This window comes from Cebus imitator, unplaced genomic scaffold, assembly GCF_001604975.1.
Source record: "Cebus imitator isolate Cc_AM_T3 unplaced genomic scaffold, Cebus_imitator-1.0 Scaffold36, whole genome shotgun sequence".
NCBI classification, from domain to species: domain Eukaryota; kingdom Metazoa; phylum Chordata; class Mammalia; order Primates; family Cebidae; genus Cebus; species Cebus imitator.
In genome coordinates this window covers 4,848,422-4,856,840 of record NW_016107351.1, presented here as the reverse complement: position 1 = coordinate 4,856,840, position 8,419 = coordinate 4,848,422, and the positions used below count along the sequence as shown (strand labels likewise).

Genomic DNA, 8,419 nt, shown 5'->3' with positions numbered 1-8,419 from the left:
TCAATTAAGTACAAATTTTTTTTTGTTTTGAGACAGAGTCTTATTCCTTCGCCAGGCTAGAGTGCAATGGCGCGATCTCGGCTTACTGCAACCTCCACCTCCCTCCTGGGTTCAAGTGATTCTCCTGCCTCAGCCTCCCAAGTAGCTGGGATTGCAGGTGCCCACCACCACGCCCAGCTAATTTTTTGTATTTTTAGTAGAGACCGGGTTTCACCATATTGGCCAGACTGGTCTCAAACTCCTGACCTCAGGTGATCCGCCAGCCTTGGCCTCCCAAAGTGTTGGGATTATAGGTGTGAGCCGCCATGCCCGGCCTTCCCTTTGGCATTTTAATTTCTCCCATGGTTTCCCATCGCCTTCTAGATGAATCCAGACTCCTCAGTGCAGTGTGTGTCCAGGCTGCTCCGTGTGTTAACTTCATTGGTGGCCACTGCCGCAGCAGCTGGTGTGTTGTGCTCCAGCTACACCGAGCTCCAAGCTGTCCAGAAGGTGCTACGTTCCCCAAGCCTGGGTCTCTAAACATTTGCTTTCCTGACTGGGGACAAGGAGGAATCTGTCTTCCATACCTTGGCTGATTTCTACTTTCCCTTTAAAATGTGTCAGATGGGCTGGGCGTGGTGGCATACACAGCAATCCACTTTGGGAGGTCAAGATGGGAGGATCGCTTGAGCTCAGGGGTTTGAGACCAGCTTGGGCAACATAAAGAGACTCCATCTCTACAAAAAATTTTAAAAATTAGCCGGGCGCGGTGGTACACACCTGTGGTCCCAGCTACTCAGGAGGCTGAGATGGGAGGATCGCTTGAGCCCAGCAGGTAGAGGCTGCAGTGAACTATAATAGTGCCGCAGCATTCCAGCCTGGAGGACAGAGTGAGACCCTGTCTCTAAAAAAAAAAAAGGGAAAGAGAAAGAAAGAAAGAAAGAGAGAGAGAGAGAGAGAAAGAAAGAAAAGAAACAAGAAAGAAAGAAAGAAAGAAAAGGAAGGAAGGAAGGAAGGAGGGAAAGGAAGGAAGGAAGGAGGGAAGGAGGGAAGAAGGGAAAGGAAGGAAGGAAGGAAGGAAGGAATGAAGAAAGGCAGACACTCTAAACTTCCAGGTAACTATTTTTACATTAAATGTTCTGACTACTTCTCCAGTGAGGATCTTGGGGAAACGGACTGTACTTGATTTTTTTCTTTGTAAGTCTGGAACCCGGTGCAATGAAAGTGCTCATTGAATCTGTAAGTCAAGGATGATGTTGATTTCTTTTTCCCCTGTTTTTACAGACCACAACCTGCTTTCTTTTGGAGTGCTTTTCAGTTTTCCCTGAAGGGCTCAGGAGCTACACAGATGGGATAGAGGATGTGAGTGGATGATCAGGCCTGTTGGTCTGAAGACAAAGGGAATGAGGACAAAAACACTTCTGGAAATGTGGGAGGAGACACCTGGGCCTCTACAGAGCACACTTCCAGAGCCACTTCCAGGCAGGGACCCCGGCAGAGAGATGCGGGGGCCAGGACACAGGCTGGCGTGCGCTTATCTTCCCTCCACTGGGTGGAGGTCGAGGGGAGATCTGGCCCCTCTGCTCCGCCCTCCTGATTTCCCGTCCAAGGGATTTAGGAGACTCTCGCCTTTTCCTAATCTCTCCCTTTGCAGAATTTCTGCGAAGTCAGAATCCCATTTCCAGGCAAAGGTGCTTGGTCATAAAGATAATAAAGATATTCATTCACGATGGAGGGGAAGTACACAGTGGTTTCAGCCGCCTGCAGGGCTCCACTTACTCATGGTGTGTGACAGATGCTGAGCCTTCCCCAAATCTCGCAGAGGGGAAGGAACCCTGGCGCCGCGGGGTGGTCGCGGGAAGCCGTGGCATGGCTTGGTGAACACAGGCTTCCCAGCCCGGGGGGTGGATGCTGAGGTTGCCATTGTTGGTGGCTGCATCTGCAGCCAGATGGGTCAGGATGCTGGCCTCAGACCACAGGGTTGCTAAACGCCAAGCCCAAGGCCTCCCTGTCTTTAAGACTGCGGGGCATTCTACAGCGCGAGGAGGCAGCCGGGGCTGGACTGCCGAGGGCCTGCCATTGATTGCGTCTCTTCTGTGTGTGAGCTAGGCGGCCCCACCTGTGCTGCAGAAATCAATTGGCTTCCCTCCCTTCTAGAGCTGTAGGTCGGGCGTCCGTGTCTAGAGGCAAAGGGAGGAGGGGGGAGGCCTTTTCCTTTCTGCCCCCTTTCTCTTGGCCAATGTGGAGTGGTTGATGGGGGACCTGTCTCTCATCTGACCTTCTGGAAGCCCTGCCCACTGATCCAGTGTGGCCCCGTGGGGCTGAGGCCTGGCACCTAGGTCTGGGCTACCTAGGTGCCCAGTTCTGCCTCCCTGGCTTCTTTTCTTTCTTTCTTCTTTTTGTTTTTGAGACAGCATCTTGCTTTGTTGCCCAGGCTAGAGTCAGTGGTGTGATCTCGGCTCTCTGCAACCTCTGCGGCCCGGGTTCAAGGGATTCTCCTGCCTCAGCCACCCGAGTAGAGTAGCTAGGACTGTAGGCACACACCACCACGCCTGGCTAATTTTTGTATTTTTAGTAGAGACAGAGTTTCACCGTGTTGGCCAGGCTGATCTCAAACTCCTGACTTCATGATCCACCTGTCTTGGCCTCCCAAAGGGCTGGGATTACGGGCATGAGCCATTGCAACCAGTCCCCGGCTTCTTTCCTTACCCACTGGGATGCCCCATGGGACTAACCTTGCAGCCTGGAAGACTATGGCCCAGATGGCCTTTCCGGAGCAGGGGAAGAGTTCACAGGTCTCAGACCAGGTCGACCCTGAGCCCTCCCTTTCCTGCTTCAGATAGGGGCAGGCCAAGGGAGGCAGGGACAATGGCATTCCTGTTTGCAGGCCTTTGTTCCTGCCAGGAGGGGCCACAGAGCTAATGAAAAGGTTTGTGGCTCCGCTGTCTAAGAGGCAGTGGAGGAGTTCTTTCAAGCCTGACATTCCAGGCCCAGCCGGCCTCTGGCATTTCCCAGAAAAACTACGAGGAGCGGAGGGGAAAGAAAACACTTGAGGGACCCACCCACCTACCCACCGCCGCCTTCTCGGATTCCTCGGTCCCTCGGGAGCTTGGGCTGGGCCCCAGTGCCAGGACCCCTGCCCCAGGGGGCCCATTCCTCCGCCCACAGAGGGGGCCCTGGGGAGTGTTGAGAGGGTGTGAGTGGGTGAGTGGGGGTGACTCTAGGAGGGTGCAGAGAGGATGAAATGTCGGGGGCCCAGTGGAAAGGGGAGGAAACTGTCTGCCCACTTTGTCAAAGAGGAATCCACATCTGCTCCAAGTTTGGAGCGGAGGGTGGGGAGTGAGGAGAGTTAGCTCCTAGCCAATATCTCCTCTGACCCCAAACCAACAAACCCTGCTCTGTCCGAGGCTGGGGTGGGAAGAGTTTCTATTTGCCCTGAAGCAGCTGCGGGAACAGACATCAGGGCAGCGGGGCAGTTCTGGGAAGTGAGGCTGTGGTGAAGCATCTGGGCGGCACACAGCTGAGGCAGTGCCCAGGGGGGGAGCCCGGGAGGGGTGAGGAGGCCAGGCTGACTCCTGAAGACATGCCTCTTGGAATGTCCTGGGCTCAGGCGCCTTAGAGAGGCAGCAGCTGGTGGGGGACCAGGTGAGTGCAGCAGTCCCAGCCGCTCTGCAAATCCCCAGTCGGGCTGGCTGCTGGAGCCAGGTGGGCACGTTCCTGGGGGATTCTCGGAGCAGGTGCCCCTCATGACCATGGTGTGCCTGCAGCCTCTGGTCAACCTCCTGCGGCCCGGATGCAGGTTCCTTCTGACCCCTCATCCTCTGGGAAGCCCTTGCCTCCTCCTCAGTGTGAAGCACACCTGGTGTGCACTTTGCCGTGCACTGATTCTTGGGCAAGTTCAAATAGAAAATGATAGGCCGGGTACGGTGGTTCTCACCTGTACTCCCAGCACTTTGGGAGATCAAGGCTGGTGGATTACCTGAGGTCAGGAGTTCGAGACGAGCCTGGCCAACATGGTGAAACCCCATCTTTCTAAAAATACAAAATTAGCTGGGCGTGATGGCACATGCCTGTAATCCCAGCTACTCAGGAGGCTGAGGCGGGAGAATCACTTGAAACCAGAAGGCGGAGCTTGCAGTGAGCTGAGATCGAGTCATTGCACTCCAGCGTGGGCAACAAGAGCAAAACACCGTCTCAAAGAATAAAACAGAAAATAATAATACCCTCTCTCTGGCTCCCGATATCCTGAACCAGCTTCAAAGGCAGAGAAGTGGGCTTGGAGGAATGAGGTCGGAGCCTCCACCAAGGACAAGGAGGTGAGACTCTTAAGGTGTCTAAGGGGAAACTGGGGCAGCTGCACCCACATGTTTCTCCCTCCCTCCCACTTGCCCACACCATACCCCCTGGGCCTCAGCTTGGTGGTGGTCAGCGTTTCTTTCTTTTTTTTCTTTTTGTGAGCTTGGCCACAACACTCGTTTTACACCACCATTCATTCCTTGAGTAGATGTTTATTGAGCACCTACTATGTGTCAGGGATTGAGTTAGGTGCCAGAAATTTAACAGTCTGGGATCTCATGGAGCTTAGATGTTTTCCCAGAAGGACAAGACTCTTCCAGAATTATATCGGGATTGATTAATTCTGACTGTGCTGCATGCTATGAAGAAGTCCCAGGAGCTATGTGAGCCTATTACGGGGAGACCCAATCTATTGGCCGGACAACCAAGGGGGAGTCCCTGAAGAAGTAACACATGTAGGCTGATGGGAAGCTGATGTCCAGAGAGGTCCCTGCCCTGTGTGAGGTCTCCCAGCCGGATCATGGCAGAGCTCAGGCTGGTGCCCAGGTCAGTTGACTGGACTCCTGGAGTTACACCCTCCACAGGCTCCTCCATTCTCCCTCCAGGCCAATCAGCGGGATGCATGGGTGAGGGGTGGACGAGGAGCTGGCAGAGGCAGGGAGAGCCTGCTGGGGGGACGGGCAGGCTCCTGGTGCCCAAGTTCAAGAGATTCTCCTGCCTCAGCCTCACGAGTAGCTGGGATTACAGCAATGCACCACCACGGCTGGCTAATTTTATTTTGTATTTTTGTAGAGATGGGGTTTCACCATATTGGCCAGGCTGGTCTCAAACTCCTGACTTCAAGCAATCTGCCCCCCTCGGCCTCCCAAAGTGCTGGGATTACAGGCATGAGCCACTACACCCAGCCAGCATATGTTTCCTTAAAGGGCAAATAGTAAATATTTTAGGCAAGGAGCGGTGGCTCCCATCTGTAATCCCAACACTGGGAGGCCAAGGGGGAGGATGGCCTCAGACCAGGTGCCAAGTGCCTGGGCCTCCGCTGCCCACTGCCTTTGCCTATTCACTTCCACTTCACTCTCTCTCTCACCCCCAAAGGCCTTAGCCCCCTGCTTCTAGTTCCAGCTGAGGTGGCTGTGAGCTGAGCTAAGGAGAGCCCACTTTGCTGGGAGGGGCAGCTCATGCCTGAAATCCCAGCACTTTGAAAGGCCGAGGCAGGTGGATCACTTGAGGTCAGGAGTTTAAGACCAGCCTGGCCAACATGGTGAGACCCCTTCTGTACTAAAAATACAAAAGTTAGCCAGGAGTGGTGGGGCGCTACTAGCAAGGCTGAGGTGGAAGAATCTCTTGAATGGGGGTGGTGGAGGCTGCATTCCAGCCTGGGCAACAGAGTGAGACTCTCAAAAAAAAAAACAAACAAAAAGAAGAACCCATTTCATTCTACCTGTGGGAGGTGGGTCAGGCATTTGTGGAACTTTGCAAATGGAAAACATAGTTTGTAAATATGTAAGACAGCCCCACAGGTCAGCATTCAAAAGGTGCAATATGCCCTGACTTCCTGTCTCACCTGAGGCATTTTTCCTTTTTTTTTTTTCTTCTCTTTTTTACAGACCAGAAGATGCAGGATACTCTGGGCACAGTGCCTATGAACTGGCCCTGCTCTGCAAGAAGCAGCCAGGGAAAAACAAAAGAGAGATGCGGAGTGCTGTGTGCTGCTGAAGGCAGTGGCTGCCTACCCACAAGGAAAAACATTTTTTTTTTTTTTTTTTTTTTTGAGACGGAGTTTCGCTCTTGTTACCCAGGCTGGAGTGCAATGGCTCGATCTCGGCTCACTGCAACCTCCACCTCCTGGGTTCAGGCAATTCTCCTGCCTCAGCCTCCCAAGCAGCTGGGACTATAGGCACGCGCCACCATGCCCAGCTAATTTTTTGTATTTTTAGTAGAGACGGGGTTTCACCATGTTGACCAGGATGGTCTCGATCTCTTGACCTTGTGATCCACCTGCCTCGGCCTCCCAAAGTGCTGGGATTACAGGCGTGAGCCACCACGCCCAGCTTGGAAAAACATTTTGAACATGAAAAATCTGGGGCCAGGTGTGCTGGGTCACACCTGTAATCCCTTTGGGAGGCTGAGAGAGGCAGATCATCTGAGGTTGGGAGTTCAAGACCAGCCTGACCAACATGGAGAAACCCGTCTCTAATAAAAATACAAAATTAGCCGGGCATGGTGGTGCATGCCTGTAATTCCAGCTACTCGGGAGGCTGAGGCAGGAGAATCACTTGAACCTGGGAGGTGGAGGTTGCGGTGAGCTGAGATCCCACCATTGCACTCCAGCCTGGGGACAGGAGCTAAACTCCATCTCAAAAAAAAAAATTTCTGGAAAGTTTGTATCTACATTTGAATCTGGAGCCTTCTTTGGAAAAACGGGACACTCTGATGGCAGTGGGCCACAATCTAACACATCCCCATTGGCCCTTCGGATGGGGCATGGGCTTCCCAGGTTAGCACAGGCCCACCCTCCAAGGTGACCGCCCTCCCCTTCCTTTCTTTCCCTGCCAGGGTCTGCAGGCATTGAGGCAGCAACTCAGCCTGGCCTCTGCCTCTCCCAAGCTAAAGGGCATGGAAGGCTATGGACTTTGGGGATTTAATTTGAGTCTCTTTCCTAAATTCCAGGAGGCTGGAAATAAACCAAGCCTGGTCAGAAGGAAGAGTCCAGATCTTCCTGTCCCTCTGACTCTTCCCTCTTAGACCTCATTGACCTCTTCCTCTACTTCACTGTAGGTGCTGGGCAGGGAGAAGCTGCGGGGCAGGGGACCCTGGTATTCCCAGGACATCACTGAGTTCCCCATGCTGTGGGCGGCTGGCTCTCGAGGCCTGCAGCTCCTTGCTGGGGTGGCACTGGCGACCCGCCATGCCTCAAGAGCCTGAGATTCCCCTGAAACCCAGAGCCGCTTTTATCTCTCACCGGTGGCAGAGAAACAAACCAGGATGCTCTGCCCAAAAGGTATTTCCAGAAATCTGGGCTCTGGCTTCTTGTTGATGAAATGCCAGAACGTCCTGGGCTTCTTTGTGACGAGAGAGCCATTGAGCAGTGGGTGTTTTGTTTTGCAGATGACAAGATTTTCGACACTGAAAAGTTGAAATGATGAATGGAAGAGCTTTGACTGGTTCCCACCCCTGCACGGGGAGGTTGCTGATTTGAGCTTCTGTGTTTGGCAAATTTGTTCTTTACAACTTTCGGCTCTTCTGCACTTTCCCTCAGCTCCAACAGGCTCAGGCTCCAAGTCCCAGAAATCCTCATCTCTTCCAGTTTTAGGGCCATACAGGTCTAGCAGGGCTCATGCCAGGTACGTGGCTACAGCTGTGGGGAAATCTGTTTTTTGTTGTTTCTTTAAGAACAGGGTCTCAGGCTGGGTGCCCTGGCTCATGCCTCTAATCCCAGCACTTTGGGAGGCCGAGATGGGTGGATCGCTTGAGCTCAGGAGTTCAAGGCCAGCCTGGGCAACATGGCAAAACCCTGTCTCTACAAAAAATACAAAAATTCGCCTGGCGTGATGGTGCATGCCTGTAGTACTGGCTACTTGGCAGACTGAAGTGAGAGGATGGCTTGAGCCCAGGAGGTGGAGGCCGTAGTGAGCTGAGATCATGCTACTGCACTCCAGTTTGGGCGACTGAGACTCTCTCTCAAAAAGAGAAGAAAAGAGCCGGTGTGGTGGCTCATGCTCGTAAGCTCCGCACTTTGGGAGGCTGAGGCAGGTGGATCACGAGGTCAGGAGTTCGAGACTAGCCTGGCCAACATGGTGAAACCCCATCTTTACTAAAAATACAAAAAAGGCCAGCGTGGCAGCGTGCGCCTGTACTCCCAGCTACTCAGGAGGCTGAGGCAGGAGAATTGCTTGAACCCGGGAGGCGGAGGCTGCAGTGAGCCAAGATCGCAACACTGCACTCCAGGCTGGGCGGCCGAGCAAGACTCCATCTCAAAAAGAAAAAGAAAAAAGAAAAAACCCAGGGTTTCACTCTGTCACTCAGGCTGGAGTGCAAGTGGCTATTTGCAGGCACGATCCCCTTACTGATCAGCACGGGAATGTTTACCTGTCCCGTTTCCCACCTGGGCCTGTTCACCTTGGGCAACCTGGCGGGGGGGGGG

General features: G+C 53.5%; 1 long non-coding RNA gene across 1 annotated transcript in view; it reads left to right on the top strand.

Annotated features, from left to right (window-relative positions):
- The window catches only part of LOC108301747, a 4,708-nt gene extending 2,991 nt beyond the window's left edge, over window positions 1–1,717 (top strand). The window contains exon 4 of the long non-coding RNA XR_001824000.1: window positions 1,310–1,717. This is a non-coding gene — a long non-coding RNA (uncharacterized LOC108301747). The remainder of the gene's footprint in view (window positions 1–1,309) is intronic.
- The last annotated feature ends 6,702 nt before the right edge of the window (window positions 1,718–8,419 follow it).